Source organism: Myodes glareolus, chromosome 4 (genome assembly GCF_982192425.1).
Source record: "Myodes glareolus chromosome 4, mMyoGla1.1, whole genome shotgun sequence".
In the NCBI taxonomy this organism is placed as follows: domain Eukaryota; kingdom Metazoa; phylum Chordata; class Mammalia; order Rodentia; family Cricetidae; genus Myodes; species Myodes glareolus.
Genome location: NC_142029.1, coordinates 85,567,186 through 85,586,617, shown reverse-complemented (window position 1 = coordinate 85,586,617; position 19,432 = coordinate 85,567,186). Strand labels below are relative to the sequence as shown.

The 19,432-nt window shown below is 50.4% G+C and overlaps 1 protein-coding gene across 5 annotated transcripts in view; it reads left to right on the top strand.

Annotated features, from left to right (window-relative positions):
• The window catches only part of Lingo1 (leucine rich repeat and Ig domain containing 1), a 180,655-nt gene that overhangs the window by 99,109 nt on the left and 62,114 nt on the right, over positions 1-19,432 (top strand). For 2 of the 5 annotated variants that reach the window (XM_048417190.3, XM_087905683.1), the window contains one exon: positions 16,312-16,471. The exons of 1 other annotated variant lie outside the window; for it this stretch is intronic. The gene's annotated coding sequence lies outside the window, so the exon portion shown is untranslated. Of the gene's footprint in view, positions 1-9,467; positions 9,607-16,311; positions 16,472-17,172; positions 17,386-19,432 lie in introns of those variants that run through there. 2 more of the 5 variants (XR_015737729.1, XM_048417193.3) reach the window with 2 other exon arrangements.

The window sequence follows — 19,432 nt, the reverse complement described above, 5'->3', positions numbered from 1 at the left end:
ATTTGTGGGATAGAGACACTAACCCTGTCATGTACTGTTCCTTAAGCTTCGCACAGTGAGTTCAAGTGAGAGACCGAATGAGATGCTCAGCCTGGTGAGGACCTGCCCGTTTTGCTTGCATACCTTTGGAAATGGGACACTCATTCACTCTCATGGTCACCATTCCCATCCAGTGATAGTGGCAACCGCTAGAATGGCCATTGCATGAGTTTCCTGGGTTGCTATGAGTTACCATCGACATGGTAGTTTCCCGCCATAGAATTTCCCCTGTGCCGGTTTTTGCAGGCCATCTGCCTGAAATCAAGGTGATAGACTGGCTGGTCCCTGAAGGCTCCAGGGGAGGTTTTGTCTCACCTTATCCAGCTTTGGGTAGCTGCTGCAGCTGTTTGGGTGCTTTGATGTGTGGCTGTATCACTTGGCCTCCGCTTCTGTCTTCCTGTGGCTGTGTGTGTGTATGTGTGTGAACTCACCCGATTTTAGTATGAGTGCCTTCAGCCTAGGCTTGTTTGTAGAAATCTGTGGGATACTGAAGCCATTGTCTTCTTTTCCCCTCTGAACTTCCACCCCACAAGCCCCTTCCATCCCCCATCCCAGCTCATCATTCCCATCTGCCCATCCGGATTCTAGCCTCTTCAGGCCAAATCTGTTCCACCACACACACCAGGCTACTGCTAGGGCCAGAGCTTCTCTCCCAGGACTTCTTGCCCAGCCCCCTGCTCCTCTCACTTGCTCACGCCTTTTAGGTTTGCACACTCCCAACACTTCCCTCAAGGGCTCAGCCTGGGTCCCTCCAATTACCAGTTGCCTTGATGTCGAACACTGTAAACCCCTTCACCTCATTATAGGAAATTTCTCTTGAATGGCCTTTAAAAACCATCTCATTACGCAGGAAGAACTGTAATTACCTCACGCAAGACAGATTCCGAACAAGTTGGTGCCGCCGCTATCAAATTGGCAGGACTGGGCTCACCGTGCTCCAGCTCGGCCACTGGGAGAAGCCTCTTCCCTCCATCATGGCGTCCTTCCCGGCCCTACTGTGCTGGGACCTGGACACCCTCATCACTGTTGGTGGCCCTAGAAGGTCAGTCTCTCTCTCACACATAGTATGAGAAGAGCTGCCCCCAGCTGGGACCACACCCTCCCTTAGTGTCTGAAGGCCAGTGTCCTTTAGGCCCTTGGACAACCCTGCCTCATCCTGGGTCTGTCTGGAGGCAGGAGGAGCTTTTCCTCTGGCTCAGAGCATCACTGTAGGTTAGGACTCTGAAGGTTAGTAAACTAGTTCTTGCCTTCAGCCATGTGCCTAGTCTTTGCTCAGGACCTTCTAAAATAGGATCCCGTCCTGTCCCCAACTGTGTGGAGGCTTCCCTGTGGTCAGGACAAAACCTCCGCTGTTTCAGTACTGACCGTGGCCCCACACACCATCTCTTCTTGATGGTGCAGTCATGGGCAAGTCACATGACCCTCCTGAGCTCTTTCTACTTCCGGATCACAGGGAGTGATGGCTGTGGCCACATGAGCTAGTGGTCAGTGCTGAGCACAGGTCAGGACTGGAACCCTCCATCTCCCAGGGACCTTTTCTCAGGATGTAACGGCAGATGGTGACAAGGGAATGCTGGAGATGGAGAGAGTCAGACAGGACAGTCGTGGAGGGCTTCTCTGAGGCGGTGTCTTACTGCATCAGCATACAGCTGTGGTGGAGGGAACAGTGCACACCAAGTGTGCCACACGACAGAGCCCTGGTGTGGGGGAGAGCAGGAGGATGTAGGCAGAGGCAGGAAGGTGTGGCTGTGTTGGGCTGAGTCTGGGCCATGGTAAAGAGCATAGGGAAAGTTATTGGAGTTAACTTTTTAATATTTTATTTTATTTTCTTAAAATTGGTTTTATTAAGCTATATATTTTTCTCCACTCCCCTCACTTCCTCTCCCCTTCCTTTCAACCCTCTCCCATGATCCCCATGCTCACAATTTACTCAGGAGATCTTGTCTTTTTCTACTTCCCATGTAGATTAGATCCATGTATGTCTCTCTTAGGGTCTCATTATTGTCTAGATTCTCTGGGGTTATGGACTATAGACTGGTTTTCTTTGCTTTATGTCTAAAAACCACTTATTAGTGAGTACATATGATATTTGTCTTTCTGGATCTGGTTACCTCACTCAATATGATGTTTTCTAGATCCATCCATTTTGCCCTCAAATTTCAAGATGTCATTATTTTTTTCTGCTGTGTAGTACTCCATTGCACTACAATGGACCACATTTTCCTTATCCATTCTTTGGTCAAGGGGCATTTAGGTTGTTTCCAGATTCTGGTTATGACAAATAATGCTGCTATGAATATAGTAGAGCACATGCCCTTGTGGTATGATTGAGCATCCTTTGGATATATACCAATAAGTGGTATTGCTGAGTCTTGAGGAAGGCTGTTTCCTAATTTTCTGAGAAATTGCCACGCTGATAGCCAAAGCAGCTGTACCAGTTTGCACTCCCACCAGCAATGAAGGAGTGTTCCCTTTACTCCACAATCTGTCCAGCATAAGTTGTCATCAGTGTTTTTGATCTTGACCATTCTGACAGGTCTACGATGGAATCTCAGAGTTGTTTTGATTTGCCTTTCTCTAATGATTAAGGATGTTGAACATTTTCTTAAGTGTCTTTCAGCCCTTTTAGATTCATCTTTTGAGAGGTCCCTGTTTAGGTCTGTACCCCATTGTTTTATTGGATTATTTGTTCTTTTGATGATCAATTTCTTGAGTTATTTGTATATTTTGGAAATCTGCCCTTTGTCCAATGTGAAGTTGGTGAAGATCTTTTCCCATTCTGTAGGCTGTCATTTTGTCATGTTGATCGTGTCCTTTACTTTACGGAAGCTTCTCCGTTTCAGGAGGTCCCATTTATTTATTGTTTCTCTCAGTATCTGTGCTGCTAGGGTTACATTTAGGAAGTGGTCTCCTGTGCCAATGCATTCGAGTGTACTTCCTACTTTCTCTTCTGTGAGTCTCAGTGTGGTTGGTTTTATATTGAGGTCTTTGATCCATTTGGACTTGAGTTTTGTGCATGGCGGTAGATATGGGTCTATTTTCATTCTTCTACATGTTGATATCCAGTTATGCCAGCACCATTTGTTGAATATGCTTTCTTTTTCTATTTTATATTTTTTGCTTCTTTGTCAAAAAATCAGGTGTTTGTAAGTGTGTGGACTGATATCCGGGTTTTTATTCGGTTCCATTGGTCCTCCTGTCTGTTTTTATGCCAATACCAGGCTGCTTTCAGTACTGTAGCTCTGTATTAGAGTTTGAAGACAGGGATTGTGATGCCTCCAGAAGTTTCTTTATTGTACAGGATTGTTTTGGCTATCCTGGGTTTTTTGTTTTTCCATATGAAGTTGAGTATTTTGCTTTCAAGGTCTGTAAAGAATTTTGCTGGGATTTTTAATGGGCATTGCACTGAATCTGTAGATTGCTTATGGTAAGATTGCCATTTTTACTATGTTAATTCTACCTACTCAGGATCATGGGAGATCTTTCCATTTTCTGGTGTCTTCTTCAATTTCTTTTTTCAAAGATTTAAAGTTCTTGTCTTCCACTTGTTTGGTTAGAGTTACTCCAAGGTATGTTATGTTATTTGTGGCTCTTGTGAATGTTGTATTTTGTGGAAGGCTTTTCAGCATCTAATGAGATGATCATGTGGATTTTTTTTCAGTTTGTTTATATGGTAGATTACACTGACATATTTTCGTATGTTGAACTATCTTAGCATGTCTGAAATGAAGCCGACTAATATTTTATTTTTAATTTTAATTGTGTGTGTGTGAATGTGGACGTATATTTTTGGGTGCAGTGCCTATGGAAGCCAGAAGAGGGCATCAGATCACCTAGAGCTGGAGCTACACAGCTGTGATCTGTCTACTGTGGGTGCTGGGAACTGAACTCATCCTCTGCAAGAGCAGTACGCACACTCTTAACCGCTGAGCCCCTTGCAGTTAAGTTTTACACGTGGGAAGGACCTAAGATAACTTATTTGAGTAACAGATGTAGGGATACAGGGTGGGAAACTGATCTGGAGGGTGATGGACATAGGGACACAGGGTGAGAAACTGATCTGGAAGATGGAGTGGGAGCCTGGCCATGAATGGGTGCTCAGTGCAGTGTGGACCAGAGTCTCTGTGTGCTGGCCTAGAGGGTGGCAGGGGTTCCCAGGCTTCTGGCTGAAACAGCTCCAGTCTTCCCCGAAGCAGAGGCCTGGAGTGGAAAGATGGAGGGTGAGTGGTTGGTAGCTCACCCTAGAAAGATGGCAAGTATCTCTGCTGTAGCTACTCTGAAGTTTACCTGTTTTCATCCCCACTCTTCAGAGGAGGGATCTGAAGGTCAGAGAGGTGGCTGCCAAGGTCACACAGCCTTCAGTGCTTAGAGCCAGGATATGGATCTAGAGTCCCCAACTTCCTTCCCCTAATGTCTTTGGCACATGAGAAGAACAGCGCTTGGTCAGAGGGTGGGTGAGAGGTGGTGTTGAGGCCAGCATCTCTCTAATGAGACCTTAGTCTCCACCTAAGGCCATCTCTGGACTCAGAGCACACTGTCCCCTAAGACTCCACAGTACCCTTGGCTAGCAGTCCTCAGCGCCCTGGGAGGATAGTGGCAGGTCCTCTTCTACCCAGAATGAGATTGTTCAGAAGAGATAAGAGGTGGCATCATAAGTTGCTGGCCATGCCATGTCCTATTGGCACAACAGGCTACAGTCAGGGCCACCCTGAGCTCAGAGTATACTGTTCCACATAGGATTGCTCTTGGTCAGCAGGGTAAATGCAGCAACTTTTTACATAATACGAAAAGTCTTATAGACTCCTAGATTGACATTGGCTCCTGGTGCAAACTGGCCCCAGTAACTGGTGACTGCGCTGCAAACATGGCTAGAACACACAATGTGGGGGACACAGAGGCAGGGGCAGGCTTAGTCTGTGACCAGAATCAGCGTACATGCATGAATGGGATCAGGGCTCAGAGTGTGATTAAGCCAAGGTCCAATGTGGGACCAGGCTTAGGGCTCAGTGTGTGGCCTGGATCAGGGCTCAGTGTGTGACCAAAATCAGAGCTTAGCATGTAGCCAGCGTTGATATTCTCTTTCATCTACGCTCCCTGTGCGCATTCTGCCTGTCTTCCCGTGGGGCTTATTAGATGTCCAAGGCTGATGTCACATACTCTGAGCCTTGACTAGCAAATCTCAAATCCCTGGGCAGAAGCCTGATGATGACACTGACAGCCATCCCACAGTTTCTCCCACAGTGGATGCTGTGTGGACACTGAGCGACGGCTTTTATTTACAGGTTAAGAAACTGGAATTCAAAAAGGTAAAAGACTTTCTAAGGTTGTCCTGCAAGATCAGTGGCTTAGCTTAGAGGCCAGCTTCTTGTCCCGTTCTCGCTACCATCCTTGGAGCTGAGAGGGACCTTGCAGGCTCTCGTCTGCCCAGCAAGACCTCCTGTCGACTCTTCCTCCACTTGCCCCTGGACTCGGGTTCTGAGTCCAGCCTTCCCCAGTTTGGTGACTGGACTGTGGGCAGGCCAGAGCCCCTCCTCTACAGTCTGAGGTGTTTGGTCAGATCTCTGCTTCCATAGCTGGGGTTGGGCAGAGCCTGTCTGCAGACCCTACAGGACCCAGCGTCTGAAGTTTGCTCTTCCATAGAGCATAAGGGGATGTAGCAGCTGCCAATGGCTCTAGCGGCTGACCTTCTTGGGGGACTCAGAGGCATGATGGTCTGGTATGACCCTGTGACACCTATCCTCTTGGTTTTCCTCTACTCCATGCATTGGCTGCTGTCCTAGTTCTGTGTTGAGCTTCGTCTCTTTGCTTTTCCTACAACAGTCTGTCCCTGTTCTTGTCTGTTCGGGCGCCACTGGAAACATCAGACTCCCAACCTCTGGGTCTTCAACCCGCCATGGAGAGGCAATGCTTTGAGGCAGGGGTGGAGAGGAGAGAGAGCCATTGGGAACCAAAGAGAGCCCTCTCTCACTTTCCCCTGCCTTTTATGTCATCTTCTCAAGTCTCCCTACAACCTAGTCCCTGGCTTACTGCTGCAGCTTTATGCAACTTCTGACTTTGCGGCCTCTGGACTGCTTCTGGAAGGTTCCTTTCCCCATTGTCCTCCATTTATCCAGATTCAGCAACAGCAGTCACTTGGAGTGATGCTGAAAAATACTTGGAATAATTCAACTTGGAACTCTGGATCCATTGTGGTATCCTCTCAGCCTACCCCCACGACCCACATTTCAGTCAGCACTCCACCCACCTCCTAGCCAAACTGATAGCTTTGGAAGAGGGCAATCTTGGCCTCAGATCCACCTTGATATCGCTGGACACAAATCACTCACATCGAGCTTGGCATAGAGAAAGTGCCCTGTACTGGCTGATTTTGTCAAACTGATACAAGCCATAGTCATCTGGGAAGAGGTGACCTCAACTGAGAAAATGCCACCACCAGACTGGCCTGTAGACAACCAGTAGTTCATTTTCTTAATTAGTGATTGATATGGGAGGTTCTATCCCATGGTGGTGGTGCCTCCCCTGGGTGGATAGTCCTGGATGATATAAGAAAGCGGGCTGTGTAAATTCTAAGGAGTAATCCAGTAAACAGTGTTCCTCCATGGCCTCTGACTTGAGCTCCTGCCCTGACTTCTCTGGATGATGGAGTACAAGCTGTAAGAGGAAATACACCCTCTCTTCCCTAGGTTGGTTTTGTCATTCTGTTTATCACAGCAACAGAAACCTTAAGACAGACCCCAAATGCTTTAGTTGCTATTTTTAGAAGTGTAAGTAGTGAGCCATGGCCATAGCGATAGGACAGCTCACTAGGAAAGCCTCGGTTGAGAGCCACCACCTCAAGAGGGTTTCCAGGCTCTCATTCTTCTCCCAGAGCTGGTGCCTTCTTTTGACTTATTTCCATTTCTCTCCAGTGCTCTGGCTTGGGACAGGCCTGGCACACAGTGAGTTGGGGTCTAAGATGTTAGGTGGGTATGTTGGAGGAAGTAGCTCATAGGACTGCTGCCCTGTGGCAGGTTTTCAGGCAATGGGGCTCTCCTGAGTGTATCTTGACCCCAGCCATCCTCCCAGACTCTCATGAGGGCCTGCTACGTCTCCAAGAGTGCTGGCGTGTGTAGTGAGAAAAGGACCTCCAACACTGTGACTTTGGCCCCACTTCCTTTCCAGACAGTGTTCTAGCCTGATCACATGACCACCAACTGGTGGTGTTAAACTCAGGCCAGTGGCATTTAATTAAACAGTGTGTCCATGACAGTGGGGATGTAAGGAACAGACTCTAAAAGGCCCAGTTACCAGGATGAGCTAGGAGGTCATCTTTAGTGTACACTTATATACCAGCCAGGCACTAGACTAGTCGTTGTGAGTTAGGGGTTTCCCTGTTTGCTGATGTTAAGAGGAGGGCCCAGGGGTGAAGAAGACTTTTGGGTCTTCAGCAAATGTGAATGTCCAAGAAGACAGGGCTGGGCTTGAAGGAAGTGGAGCTGACCATGGAGGCTCTCATCTTGGTGGTTCCTACCATGCCAGCGCTCCTTGCTGGCTTGAGTGTAGAGCAAGAAGCCTAATGTCAGAACATTGGGTATGCATGGTCCTTGGGCTATGTGCTGGTCTACAGAACTTCCTGTGTCTCCACTTCCTCTCTCCCTATGACCCCCTTATGGGGCTCAGCCCAGTTCTGTGTTTCTTAGACCATTCCTGAAAGCCCTCTCCTGCAGACCTAATGACCTTGACAATCCTGCTCTGTGCCCCCGGCCTCCTTTCAACTCTGGATCATAAAGGCCAGCACCACCCATCAGGGCCCCCATCTCTCTCCAGAGCTGTCACCTTCCCGTTCTCCCTCCATCCTGGAGCTCAGCCTGGGCTTGTGTATGGGCCCCTCCTCCCCAGGCACCTCATCCCACAGGTTCTGCCTTGCATCCACCTCTACCTCTGGCCAGCTTCTCTAAGGCAGACTTTTTGTTGGCCTCCTAGAATCCTGGGCAGTGCTTCAGGGTCTCAGTTTTCCCGGCTGCCGAGCAGGTTAGAATGATGCCTGGAACATAAGAGGCTCCTAATAAATGCTTGTTGAATCGTGGAATCAAGGGACAAGTTCTGGCTTGTGTTTACCACCTGAGCATTGTGGAGATCAAAGAAGATGATGTCTTACAAGGGCTTGGCAAGGCTTGACTGTGCTGTTTGGACAGCAGGCATCCAGGGTGCACACGCGTGCTGAACTGCTGCACCCAGTGCTGAAAGCACTGCAGACTGCCCCGCTCCGGCCCTTCACCTACCACCACACATAGGCCCTACCCTTGCTTGCCCTCTGCTCCCTTTTCAGCTTGGCTCACTGCCACCTTCTCCCTTGTAATCCATCCTCCACCTGGTGGCATCCAGCAAGATCTTTCTGAAGCACAAATTGGTCCCTGTCATTCCTCACTTAAAACCCTTCAGGCTCCTGATGGCTCTGAGGATAAGAGCTAAACCTCTTAGGCCCTGAGGGAGAGGGATGGTTTTCCTCTCCAATCCATTGCTCTAGCCTGCCTCTGCCTGCAAATCCTTCCCTATTGTTTCCTCCTCCAAACCTCTTCAAATTCCTACCCTGGAACCTGTCCCTGAAACTAACTGTGAAGTGGACGCCCCTTTCCACCTTGCCAAACCCCTTGGGGATCCATTCACACCACCCCTAAATTGTCTCTACCCTTACTGTGGCTCTACCAGGTCATGAGTGCCCTAAGCCAGGGTCTTAGGTGGTTTGAATTTCTAGTTCTCACAAAGCATTAGAGGAATTGGATGGATGGATGGATGGATGGATGGATGGACAGACGGACGAACGGACGGATGGACGGACAGACGGATGAAGGAACAAGCAGTTCTCCCTAAATGCAGGGATTCTGGGCTGGAACTTTAGACCTACCCAAGTGGGGTGGAGGCATGGGGACAACACACACACGTCTCTGTGTGCTCCGAGAGTGGCCTTCTTTTGTGTATGTCTCTTGGCATCTTGCCTAGATGTGGCTCCAGAATGGCCCTCCTGGTGCAGAATGTGCCCAGCAATAGCAGAGGCTGTATCTTCCAAGAGGGGCCCAGAACTGTTCCCCTGGGAGGCGTGGGATGTCTTGCTGAGGGAGGCATGGAGGCCCTGATGCTCACCCCACATCCACAGGTTCTCCTTTCCCTGTGACCTTTCACTGTATAGCGCTCTCTCTCTCTCTCTCTCTCTCTCTCTCTCTCTCTCTCTCTCTCTGTGTGTGTGTGTGTGTGTGTGTGTGTGTGTGTGTGTATTGCCAGGCCTACCTTTTGTCCTGGTTTGGCCACCTCTCTATTCTTGCATTATTGCAGATCCGTGCCCTGGCATTTCTGGCTTCCTGGCCAGTGTTCAGGTACTGATTCCTCTTCTATGAGTGCCACCATTATGTGGGGCCAAGCCTTGCCTGACAAGCCACCATATCTTTTCCCAGCTCCTTCCAGCTCCGGCCTTATAATTGTAAATCTGCACTGTGCCTTGCTGTGGAGTTGGGTTTGAGAAGGAAGGAACCTACTTCTGGGTCCTCTAACCTTTTGGCGTCTTCAGAATGGCCCTTCTGGTACTATCACAGGGTATGTATCTTCAGTGAGGGGCCCTGACCTGTCAGACAGGATCTCACTGCAGGTGTGGAGGAGGTTGGGTCAGGGAGGGGATCAGGAAGCTTGCTGGAGGAAGCTATGTCGTCTAGGTGGACCAATGAGAAGGAAGAGTACAATAAGGTCCTCACTGGTGGGCACAGCTGTCCCTCTGGGCTGTGCTCTGCACTAGGCTCACACCTGATACCGGCATGCTCAGTGGAAGTAATTGGGTCCACCAACAGATGGAGAAACAGAGGCTTAAAGAGCCCCCAGGTCACCAGAGGCATTGTCAGGCCTGGACACTTGTCTATTGTCCTTTTCCACTGACAGGAGAGGAAGCTAAAGGAGAGTCTGGAAAAGGAGACCAGTGCCTGCCACACCGCACTAGACAGGCACAGCAGCTGCAGAGGGTGACTTCCTAAGAGGAACGAGGGGAGGCTTCAGGCTGGTCCTGTCCCCTGCACCACCTACTGTGGGAGAGCCCTCACCGGAGAGGCTCCACGGCCCCTCCCCCAAGAGGCAGGCACTTTGCCTATTTGGAGGATAATTCCCCATTATACAGAGATATTTAGCCTAATAGAAGCCGACAGATCATTCAGGGCAGTAATGTACTCCAGCTTCAAGCGGTTAGTTTCCTCGGCCTGAACTCCCAGATTAAATACTCCTTGTCCATGCCCGCCCTGCACTGGTGCCTATGACCTTGACTGCAGTGATGGGGTAGGTTTCTCCCTCTCTGTCTCCCTCCTCTTGTTTTGCTGGGTTTCTTCTCTCTCTCTCTCTCTCTCTCTCTCTCTCTCTCTCTCTCTCTCTCCTCCCTCTCTCTCTCTCTGAAAAAAAAAAAAACCAGGATTTTCTTCTTAAATATTCAACTGAAAGGCCATTGCTTAAACTCCACATGCCCTGGGGACAGGCTCATTGTGTTCAGCTGCCCTCCATCATGGGGCCTGGCTGGGCCAGAGCACTGGCTAAACCATGTAGTGGTGGAGGACGCTGGGGGTCTGGACCCTCTGATGGGTCACAAGCACATGGAGGTTGACAGCTCCAGGCCTGCAGAGACCTGGCCTGTTCTCTTCTCTGAGTGCAGAGAGTGGGTACCCCCAGGGGAAGGATGGAACCCAGGATCCATGGATGCTGAAGGAGGAGTCTTCTGAGTTGGGACCCCCAGCAGCCTAGGACCTGCTGAATGAGGAACTTGGCATCTGGGGAGCCTTTCAGTATGGGGAACTTCCTGTTTCTTCCAGGCAAGCATGGTGGGCTAATTTTGGGGATGGGAGTGGGGAAATTCTCTAGGTGAGATGCCACTGAGGGATCCTGGAGCTGATCTGCCTGCTGTAGGACCCTGGGCTGATCCTATTTCTTTCCTGGGACTCGATTTCCCATCTGCTAAATGGAATGATGGATGTTAACCTATTTGCTCCTGATGTGGGTGAGGACCCAGTTGGGGACTAGGTGCTGTAGAGCAGAGTGATGGGACTGACGGCTGTCCTAGGCACTGTTTGGCTTTCAGTCTCTGTCACAGCCACTGTGGTCCATACAATCCAGCCGTGATTTTGCACGCAGATGGAATTTAAGAAGCACACGACTGGAAGCAACTTTTCTGTTTAGTGCAACTCCCCAGCCAACACGTGGGCATCCCAGACTCCCTTGTAGCCTTCGGGGACAGAGCTCGCTCCTCCTCACACAGGACAGGGGCCCACAGTCCTTTCTCACTGGGTCCTGCTCTTTTTCTGCCATGAATACTACATTGCCTTGTCAGAAATCTGAAGTCCTGTGCAGGCCAGGGAGGCTTCTGCCAGGAATCTTAGCGATGATGTCTCTCTGCACAGACTTTTTGATATGATGATGGCGCCTGGCTCTTTAGAGGTGGCTGACCATTTCAAGAGCTGTTGTAGGGCCTGGAGAGATAGCTCAATGGTTAAGCACTGGCTGGTTTTTCTGAAGGCTCAGGTTCTGTTTCTAGCACCCACACAGTAGCTCACAACCATCTGTAACTCCAGTCCCAGAGGATCTGATGCCCCCTTCTGGCCTCCGCGGGCACCAAGCACACACGTGGTATACAAGCTTGGAAAACACATAATATAAACAACATAAGAATACACATAAAATAAATTAATTAATTTAAAAACAAGTTTAATAAAAGGGCTGGAGTGACTGGTCACTGAGGCCCCAAGGGCTCTAAGCAACCAGGCTCCACTCTACATCTGGTTCTTGGAGCTGCTCATAGGACCCACTCAGACTCCAGAAACTCTCCTGCCCACTTTGCCTGTTAATAGAGCAACTGGAGGGATTTGAATAAAGGATTGTTCCCTTCCCTCTGGACCCGCCTGGGTTGGCTTTACCATCAAGGTTCCATCTAGGTCTATGAATCTTATTTCAGGCCCTCATAGTGCCCGCGAGAACCTCTAAGAAGTCAATCTGACCATCCCCTCCACCTCCACAAAAGCCTCCCATCAGAACCCTGTGCTATGTGCTCACTCACAGGCTTGGAGCTAACTATCCAGCCACTGAGATTCCCAGTCCCTATGTTTCTGCTTTGTCCATAAGGAAGTCACAAAGGCCCAGCTTGTGCCTGCTGGCGTCTCTGTCATGATTTGATATACATCTATCCCTGTGAGACTAGAGCTCAGGCTCCTCCAGCTGCCGGTCTTTTCCGTGTTCTGCATAGCATGTCTACAACTTCCTTTTAGAATAGCTTGGAAACTAACTAGCCCAAGCCCAGTTGGCTTTTTAGCCCTCTATAGGGAACCAACAGAGCTTGGTGCTGATAGTTATAGATGCCAATTCTTGATGTCTAGCTTCTCCATCCAGTTTTTGATAGGGTGGTGGTGGTGGTGGTGATGGTGGTGGTTGTGGTGGTGATGGTGGTGGTTGTGATGGTGGTGATGGTGGTGGTGGTGGTGACGGTGGTGGTGACAGTGGTTGTGGTGGTGATGGTGGTGATGGTGGTGACGGTGGTGATTGTGGTGGTGGTGGTGGTGACAGTGACGGTGGTGGTGGTTGTGGTGGTGGTGGTAGTGGTGGTGGTGGTGGTGATGGTGGTGATGGTGGTGGTGATGGTGGTGGTGGTGGTGGTGGTGGTGGTGATGGTGGTGATGGTGGTGGTGGTGGTGGTGATGGTGGTGGTTGTGGTGTGTGTAGATGAGGGAAAGGAGTCTTCAGAAATGAGATGGCCAACCCAGACCCTACTATCAAGGGAAGAGCGGGGCAGGAACTCTAATCTAAGATGTTCCATGACCCAGCTCAAAGTTCTACCCCATACTGCCCCTTGCCCTCAGCCTCCACACTCTTCCCCGTCACTCCTGCCTGTCCCTTCTCCCAGGCTCGGCTACCAGAGTCTTGAGCAGGCCCCTGCTGGGGCTCTTCTAAGCCAACCCATCTGGTCCTCCTTCTGAGAAATGGCTTATCTCCTGTCAGTCGGAGGGTGAGGATCACTACGCCTTTTCCTGTGTTCCCCGCACAGGATGAGGGAAGAGAAAGGGGGCTTGGGAAGGAAGATGCACCCCCAGGGAACTGAGACTCAGGACGGGTAGGCGGCTCCCTGGGTGTCGCATCTGCTTGTTATTTTTCAGAGTTATTTTTAAGTTGGTGGTCTGGTTGTAAGAGCAGCATGTGTCTCTGGATGTGGCTCTGGACTCACCGTCTTCCTCTTGTCTCCTTACTCCGCCTCCTCATCCCAAGCATCAGACAACTGCTGTTGGTGCTGCTGAGGCGGGCAGCCTCCCCCTCGCACCCTCCAGCCTTGTCTCCTCCTCCTCGGGTGACTGTGACAGCCAACCCACTGCCCCCCCCCCCAGTCGCCCAGCCTCCAGTTGGCAGTGCGAAAGGACTTTTAACAATGAAGAAAACATCATTGCATTTATTTGGTTAAAGCCATCCAGCGATTTTTCCTAGCACTTGGGATGCTAGCCAAACCCCTCACTTTGGCCTTCAGGGCCTCAGCCTCCTCACAGCCTCGTTTCCTGAAGCATAAGTTCGACTGTGGCCCCCTTCAGGAAGACCTTCCTGGACCCTCTGGCTAGAGCAACCCCAGTCCTGCTCCCGCTGTCCTCCTCTTGCCGGATGTTAGGGTTTCCATTGCCTTCGGCTCTCTCAGGAAGTGTCGTGTTTGTTTCTCTGCTCCATCGGCTCCATGACAGTACCAGACCTCCTATCTCATGCCCTCAGGCCCTCCTGCGTTGCTGGTACCTACAGAGCACCTAGCACTTAGTCCTTCCTTAAAAGCATTTTGTGAATGAACAAGTAATGCAGAAACAGATAAAGGCGCAAGCAGATGATGAAGCTAACCACATTGACAGTCGATAATTCTCTCCCCGCCCCCGTGTGTGTGTGTGTGTGTGTGTGTGTGTGTGTGTGTGTGTGTGTGATGAGAATCATTTGCCCTTTTAACAACAGGCTTGACAGGCCCTGATCTGAAACTCTGCATGCATAGGAAGCTCACGGTTGTGGGGATACATTTGCTGTCCGGCCATGTGACATCTTTTCACTCTCTGACCCCCATTATACTCTACCTATGGACTGACACTGGCTGGCTGGAGGCCATGACCTTTGAGGTCACCTATGCCAGCTACTACCTGATGCACTGGGCGGAGGAAGGAAGTCAGGTGGGGATGGCAGTTCACCTGGGCATTCTGCCGCAGGAGAGTAGGTGCAGGCCAGGAGGTTGCTGGGAGAGCTGCCTGCATCTCGCTACTGGGAGACAGACTGCATTCACAGTCAAGGTCCCTAGATGCAGTGTTAGCATCAACTGGATAAGCTGTCATCTTTCTGTGTGTGTCCTTGTGTTTTCAAGAACTTTTTTTTTGATACATTTACTTCTTAAATTGCTAGCTTTCAATTACTGTATATTTTTCCATGAAATAAAATAAGAAGACAAAAAACCCTGGTCCACCTCAGTTCCTTCGTGCCAAAGTCATGGCAGTTGCTGGGCTTTCCCTGTGAAGACAGGGCTAGGCTGTGGTACAAGTGGCCCTTGACCTTTGGTGGCTGGCTTCCTCCTCTGACCTGATAAAGGAGTCATTCCTTCCTTTTGAATGCTGCCTTCATGGCAGGGGAACCAGACGGAGAGGTTTCTCCTTGAAGGTGGGAACCAGGTTTCAGTCCTCAATCCTGCCTCTGCTGGGGTGCGGTCAGAGCCATGCATGACTGCTTCAGACCTTAGGTGTCACCTATAACGTGAGTCTGTGATCTGTAAGCCCAAGTGGAGCCAGCAGGTGTGAGTCAGCCCGCAGAGCCCTGTGTGCCTTGACCTCCACCCTCCTGGCTTCCTCTTTCTCCAACCCACTATTATCACAGGATCCTTGCTGTATTGTGTTCTATTGTGTACTATTCTATTAGGAGATGAGCTGGGAGATCCCTTGCTGTCTTGGTTGTAATGTTTAGGCAGAGGTCAGCTTTGCTCTCAAAGGGTTTTTCCCTCTAGAAACGTTTTCTCTCAGTCAATCTCAAGGGCATCTCTAGAGGCTGCTTTGTCAGGGGTCTGACAAAAGGCGAGGGGCAGTTGCTTGGGAAGATGGAGCCTCTCAAAGGGAGCCTGGCATACTGTCCTAGGGCAACAGCATGGGGTTTAAGGCTATGGGACACTTACAGTGCTGTGGTGGGCAAGCCCGAGACCACTCACAAGAAGGATGGTGGGCTCTGGAAGGGTGAGATTTGAGGGAGCTGGGTTCTGGTTTTGCCTTTGCTACTGCCTAACTGTGTGACTTCAGGCAAATTTTTTCCCTTCTCTGGACCTCAGATTTTCCATTGACTATGACTCAGATAGACAAGGGTTGATTCAGCTTGTGTAGTCCAGTATGATAGCCACTAGCCACCTTTAAATTAAAATGTAAATTAATTACAGTAAAACCAAGTGACCCAGGGATATGTCTCTGTAGCTAAAAGGGCTTATTGTGAAAACTGAATATTGGAATTTCGTCCTCAGATCCTATAGCAGGAGCAGAGAATCCTCTCTCTCTCTCTCTCTCTCTCTCTCTCTCTCTCTCTCTCTCTCTCTCTCACACACACACACACACACACACACACACACACACACACCAGCTTCACTATCCACATATCTATATGCATGGGTAGCCGGTGGCTACCACATTGAGCATGACAGCACACTTGCAGAACCTTACTCAGTGCAGAAAACTCTATTTGGCATGCAGGTCTGGCAGTCTTTCCTGGGGCCTAGTGAGCCCTAGTGAGCCCTAGTGAGCCCTAGTGAGCCCTAGAGAGCCCTAGTGAGCCAGGAAAATAAAACATCTCTGAGCTTAAAGCCAGCATCCTGAAGAAGGGGTGATTTGGAAGGGTCTGTGGGTCTGTGGTCACTACACCCCGTCTCTCAGCCAGAGTCTCTGCTTGGAGAAGGTGAGGCAGAGGGTGGGGGGCCCCTCAGGTGGCCCCCAGCCAAGAATGAGTCACTAACATTGTGTGAAGATACAGCCTGTATCCTTCTGATTGCTCACTCAGGAGGGTGCGAGGAGCCCTGGCTCCTCCCTTCCTTCTTTCAGGGGGAAACCCTTGACTATAGGCCTTCTTACCACCTGGGGAACCTGGGAGTAGGGATAAAGATGCCAGGCTAAGGAAGAGAAGGCAAGCCTGGCTGATCTCACCTCAGATTAGCTGTTAGTCCAACATTGCCGCCCCACTTCCCATCCCCCCACCCCTCTGTCCCTCGTAACACCCTTACAGCTCACTCTCGTTTCTCCTCTTTTCTAGGGATCCTAAGGCAATGTTCTGGCTATCTTGAGTCTGTGGGCCCAAGTCTTGGGGCTCTGACCCTGTCTGGCCCTGACCAGCCTTAAGCTGATTGCTGTCCCCACCTGGTCTGAGGGGCTCCTCGTGCTTCAGGACTCAGTCAAACACTGCAACAGTTATGGTAGGTGCACCCCAATCACCCCTGCTCCCTAGCTCTAGGGATACCTGAGTGTTCTTGGCCCTGGAGGAGAAAGGACCCTTTTTGAATAATCCTTATCAGAATTATAAGTAGGGGATGGGAAAACTCTGTTTCAATGAAATGTAGTTATCAGCTCACATAGCCAGTGTTTAGTGATAGGAGGGCCTTCGGGCAAAGCTGGATTCAGCAGTTCAGACACTGTGAAAAGACTCTGACTTCTGACTGTGTCTTTTATGCCTCTTTCTGGGCGATGGCTGCATTCTTAGTGGCATTTGACACAATCTGGGCCAATGTATTTCTAGATTTAAGTCTGGGGTTGAAGATAGAAATCTGCTTTCATGATGAAACAAATTAAAGCTCTATCATTGACTGCTTGGTCTTCATTGGTAGGATTTGGACCATTCTGAGCCTTTACCTGGGATCGTGGGTCTTGAAGACACTGCTGGTCTAGGGGATTAGGTTCTAACCTTTCCCAGTCAGGTAACCAAGGCAGAGAGAAGGGTGTTCCTCAGAGAAATCTCAAAACCTTGCTGCAGGAGATGCTAGACTCTACAACTGAAAGAGACAAAGACAAATGGTTATTGCAGACAGATTTTTACCCCAACTGGACAGCCTGAAGCCAGACTAAATGGATATGAACATGTCGTGGGTCCTCAGATGAATCCCTATCCCTCTTCTCTTAGTTTCCTCATCTGGCAAGGCCACCAAAAGAGCCACCTGACATCTGGCATCGGCAGGAGCTCAGGACGTCCTCGTTCTCTTCCCCTTCCTGTTCTGGGGATGTTTGAGACATCCGTGTTTTCTTCAAACTTGGGATCCACTGGGGAAGCGTGTTGGTCAGAATCCCCACAAGCAGGGCTTCAGCCAAGGTTTTGGATGCCTGAGATCTGCAGAGGGTAGGTTGTAGATCCGCAGAGGTTGAAGAGAAATGGGAGTCTGTCAGGGGCATGTTCTTGGGTAAAGCCCGACTGGTCCTGCAGCACAGTTCAGAACCATGCCTGCATAAGGAGCCAGGCTCCCCACTCTGCATCAGTCAGGCATTAGTGATCCACAGGGCCCAGCATTGCTCAAGCAAGGGGTGCCCGTTTGAATGGTATTTCTCTGGAGAAGGGGAGCAGTGAGCTCCCGACCCTGGGAATGGGGTGCTGTCCCCTCTGCCTGTCCCCAGCAGCTCTTCTCTTTCCTGCCCTTCTTATGTTTTTCCTTATTCTCCACCCTTGTCCACTGTTCAAGGCCCACCTCAAGCCTTCTTTTCCAGGGAGTCTTTGTTTGCTGTTCCAGCCAGCAGTTATCTCCAAGGACCCATGTTCATTGTAGGAGGACAGAGAGGCAGCGGGCATTTCCTCACAAACACTTCATTGGTTACTGTATCAGTGCCCAAGTCTATTGCCCTGTTTGCTTTGACTGCCAGGGATAGACAAGGTGTAGCTTTTTCTGCTAAGCCATCAGGAAACAAACATTCAATAAACCTGCTCCTGTTTTGCCTTCACACCTTTTATTCGCTGCCCTGGTTTCTTCTTTTAAAGCTGTGCTGCTGGTGTTGTTCTCAGCAGCCTTGGACTCTTTCGGAGAGAGGTGGGGCAGAGCTAGCCAGGAGGGGCTGGAAGTGAACCCCGCTGCTGACTGCAGACAAATGTCAGCCTTGACCTTCCCAGAGGAGCCTGGGAAGAGGGTGTCCCTGATCCAGGTCCAGGCTCGTGTCCAGGAGACAGACACCAGAACCTGGCCGTGGGGGCCCTGGCCAGTGCCCACCCTGCCCCCTGTGGCTTAAGAAAAGTATTGTTCTGCTCCCAGCCATCTCCTCCCTCCCTGACTTATCAGAAGCTAATGAAAGAGGCTGGAAACCCAATCCTCTGGTAATTAAATTTACTTAACGGGTATTCAAGTGGAGTAATGAGAAGTTTAATGCAGTGATTAGATTTTTCTTTAATTAATTAAAATGAGAGCTGTGTGTCTTGCCAGCAAGCCAACTTGACCCCGTGCTTGAGAGCAACCAGCAGACAGTGGGGGACTTGGCTAAGGAAGAAGGGGCTCAAGGTGGTGGCATCCCCGGCCCCGGCACAGCTGCCCTCAAAAGCGATGCCTGGTCAGGCCAGTCACCCAATCAGTGCTGGTTTCTGAGCTGGGGGAGGGCCAGGTCTGAGCCTCAGGCCCAAGGAACTGGGGGTACCCACCTTCAAAGAGCCCACAGGGAGCCATGTGATGATCAGAGAAGAGAGTTAACAAAGCAGGTTTACAAAAGGCAGGAGGGTTTTCAGCACCTTGGCAGCAGAAGCGTTGAGGGTGGTACCTTCTGTCTGTCCAGCCAGACCCAGGTTAGCGCTGAACCAGCTGTGCTGCCAGGAAGTGGATTAATATGGAAGGAGAGTGGATAAGGCTAAGTGGATTGGGGCTCAGGGTGGCGCCGGTGACCTGTAGAGCCCTGTGCCTGGGCATCTGTTCCAGAAGGCTGCTCCTCTGTGTTGTGTTTTCAGGGACATGTTTCCCCCTGAAGCCATCTTTGCTGGGTTCTGCCCATGGTGGGCCGGGTAGGCACAGCAGTCTGGAAATGACACCTTAGCTGTGTGAAGTGGATATTGGATAGGTCTCCCCAGAGTAGAAAAACTCAGAAAAGACTGGTTAGGCCAGAGGCAGGGTGTGTTGCCACTAAGCAATGGGCATGTGGTTTGGCTCCAGCCCCACGTGAGCCAACCACTGTGCTGCATCTTCAGCAGAGGAGCGGGTGCTGGGGGTGGGAGGACTGAGTGGCCCTGTTTGTCTGTCCCCACTGCCAGCTCTGCCGCCTGTGGGCAGGACTCCCGTGCCAGACCCTGCTCAGAATGGCCTAGATGAATCAGACATGGTCCTTGCCCACAGGGCTAGTGGGGGAGGTGAAAAATAAACAGGAACAACAGCGCTAAGTGATCAGAGCCGGGGTGGGGGCGGCCTTGGGGCTGGGGTGGT